Below are 3598 nucleotides of genomic sequence, written 5' to 3'. Positions count from 1 at the left end.
TCTCCTGCTTTCAGCTCTGCTGCGGGACAAAGCATCCACATCAGCACCTCCCGCTCAGCTGCCATCAGCACCTCCACTCGGTGTGTTAAGGGTCTCATCTCTCTCTCCTTTTACTGTAGTAATCAATCAATAGGTGTGCAGTGGCCCCCGTTCAGGCTGGGACAGGTCCTATTTGTTGTACTGCCTTCCACAGCTGCTGGACTTTGCTTGTTCACTGGCACAGTAAAAAAACACTCTCACACAAAAAAAAAACACCCCCAACAACACACAGTCTGGGTTTTTAAACACTAGGACTGCATATCGCGTAAAAACATCAAATTGTGATGGTATTTTGACAGTATATTGCAATATGATTCGCCAAATTGGTGGAAATGATTCATTTTTGCAGCAGTTTAATTTCTCACTTGAAAATATCTAAATCATCGATGACGGTGAAACATGTTTTCTAAATCTGCACCTCTGGCAGCATGACAGAACTTCATTATAATGCTGTTTGTCACCAAAACAAAATTGCAGCTTCTGAGATTTGCATATTGCACTTGACCGTATTTGCAAATCGCAATTTTTCGATTAATGGTATGCAGTGCCCTATTTAACAGTAAATCCCTACAACGACATATATACAGTTTATGGTAAATGCCGTAAATGGAGCCTGTACTTGCTATAGCCGCAGTTTCTAGTCTCCGACACTCAAGCACGTTTACACTACATGCCACATTCACCGCTTTCATACACATTCACTGGGGGTTCAGTATCTTGCTTCAAGGATACTTTGACATACGCGGGAAGAGCGGGATTGAACCAACAACTTGTCCGATTAGCGGGACGACCTGCTCTTGCCGCTGCACCAGAGGCGCCGACACTTAATCCGTTTATAAGCTTACGTTATACCCCCCTACTTCTATATTCCTTGGCATCACTGGATCACTCTCGTTCTATTTTTCTAGTAGGTGCCCAAAAAAAGATCACAACCATGGCAGATGGAAGGCTATTCAATTCAATAAATTCGGCCTAGCCATTTCAAACCCTCGATATCCCAAATTGTATTTATATTTTTCCCAAAGAGCTAAGAAGTGTTACATATGTCAACAATTTACGCAGAAACATTCAGATCTGTGTTGCACCGGGGGATGCGCTCCAGGTAAAGGATGAAATGATAATATTTTTTTTATTGTTTCCAAATCTACTCTTTTTTCCCCACAAAACACAGACGACGTAAGATGGTATAAGGCGACCTGCACTTGTATAGCGCCTTTCTTAGTCTTTTCCGACACTCAAAGCGCTTTTTATGAGCTACGTGCCACATTCACCCTTTCACACACATTCACACATGTAGATGGCAAAGATCAGAAACTAACTCATTCAGTACACATTCACAGCACCGATGCCTATGCATCGGGCGGAGGCAATTTTTTGGGGTTCAGTATCTTGCTCATGGATACTTCGACACGTGGCAGGAGGAGCCGGGCATCGAACCAACAACCTTCTGATTGGGGGACGACCCGCTCTGCCTCTAAGCCACAGCCGCCCCCACGAGTGTGATGCTGTTGTACACACAGGAACAGCGATAGATTTCATGGTTAAATGAATGAGTCGACAAGTAGATCTTACAGAGAGACAGGGATTACATACTGCAGACACTACAGGGACAGAAATAGAGGCTGGAAAGAAAGAGGGAGGAAAGTAAAGGAAAAGAAAGAAGAAAGGATGAAGGGAAAAAAACAGGAGAAAAGGTAGGAACAAAGAAAAAATGAAACACATTCATATTAAAAAACAAACAGGCCCAGCTGTACAAGTGCACGAATATGTGTGTGTGTGTGTGCGTGTGTGAGTGTGCGTGTGAAGTCTTGCTGACATCAGCCTTTTTCTCCACATTATTCTTGGTCATTTGATTTGAGAGGCTCTCAGGATGAACCTGCCGATGCAAGCACTTTTACAACAGCACCACACACACAGACAGATCCTTATGAGACAGTCAATATTCAACTGCAGAAAAAATGATCACTCTGTGTGTGCGCACACCCACACGCCTACAGCAGCGCACCCGGCGTTAAAGTGATGCACACCTGCACTCTTCTCTCTGCTCCCTCTCAGCTAATAAATGCAAATTACACGAAAATTCTCATCTGTGTGTTCACATCACAGTTGCTTTGGCAGACATGCGAGTTAGTTCTATGGAAGGCCATTAGTGCCAGAAAATAAAGTATAGGAAATGTTACATGCGCGGTAAAATAATAATAATAATAATAATAATAACTCAGATGTTGGACTTTTATTTTCAGCTACAACTTACAGACTTCAAGAGAGTACATAAACTATTAACTACCTGTATTACACTAATTTCCCTATTTCATGGTATTACTTAATCTATTTTTTTATTTTTATTTTTTTATTTTGTTCCCAGGGGAGATAGAGAGGGATATAAGGGTGGGTACAATGTGGGGTGATGTTTGTACATGTGAGTGTATATCTCTATAAAGGCAGTTATATGTTAAAAATAGAACAATAGTGCTAGCTGACTAACTTCCATGCTCAAAATAAAAATAATAAATAAATAAATAAACAGAAAATAAAATCATGGTGAAACTTATTATATACAGTTAATAGAGTAAAAATGATGTCATTGTTTTATCTCATAGTTTTTCAGTGATATAAGAGTATTCATAATGCTTTTCCATGCTTTTATTTGTGGCAGAAATTCAAACCTAAAAGTAAAAATTGTTAGATCAGAAAAAAAACAAAAAATAAACCTAAAATATGACATACAGAAGGTTTTTTGTGTTTGCCTAAAAAAAGAATGAAATAACCAATTCCAATTGACCTTTCCCTATCCCTTTACACATACAGCCAAAAATGTTCAACAGACCTTTTTCACTGCGGCCCTTTTGACATGACATAGTAGGGTAAAGTCAGGTGTTATTAAATATAATAATTAAGTTCCAATTCCAGTGAGCCAACATGCACAACAGCAGCACTCGACTCTCTTTGACCTGAATGGAACAGAACCTCAATTAGTACTATTGGTAACACTTGGTTACACTACTATTTCATGTTAAAATGGCTGCTGTGAAAAGGGTTTTGAGTATTGAAAGCTGAACCTGTGTCTCCTTCACAAATTAGTCTGCAGAGAATTCACCAAGCGTCATCACAACATCTTGTTCCTATCCTTCAAGATACCGAAACAGTGCATTGAGGTGTTTTTTTCGTCAAAGTCAGAACTGCAGGCCTTACTGTGTTCTGGGTTTTCTTTTTACTTACTCACTCTCCACTCACGCTGACAGAATAGCCTTGTGCTCAGTTCACTCCACAGTGAATGTGGAGAATGCTGGCTTTCAGTTGCGTTATGCAATGTGCAGCAAAATGCTTGTACAGTTATACAACTGGAGCTCACTTTGTGAAGAGACAGAAGCAGAGAGCAGAGGGCAGAGGGAAACAAGAGAATCTTATAGGTAACACAGATCAGCACCATGGACAGAGGCTGCCAATCTACAAGTACATGAGTACAAAGAGGGTAGCTATAGTTTGAACCCATTTAAATATGGGACGTTTTAAATCACTCTTATGGTTAAACATTGCTGACAGGGTTCAGTAGCTTTCA

Source organism: Morone saxatilis, unplaced genomic scaffold (genome assembly GCF_004916995.1).
Source record: "Morone saxatilis isolate NCDOM2014 unplaced genomic scaffold, NCSU_SB_2.0 Contig14, whole genome shotgun sequence".
Classification (NCBI taxonomy): Eukaryota; Metazoa; Chordata; class Actinopteri; family Moronidae; genus Morone; species Morone saxatilis.
Note: the sequence above shows the minus strand (reverse complement) of the source record.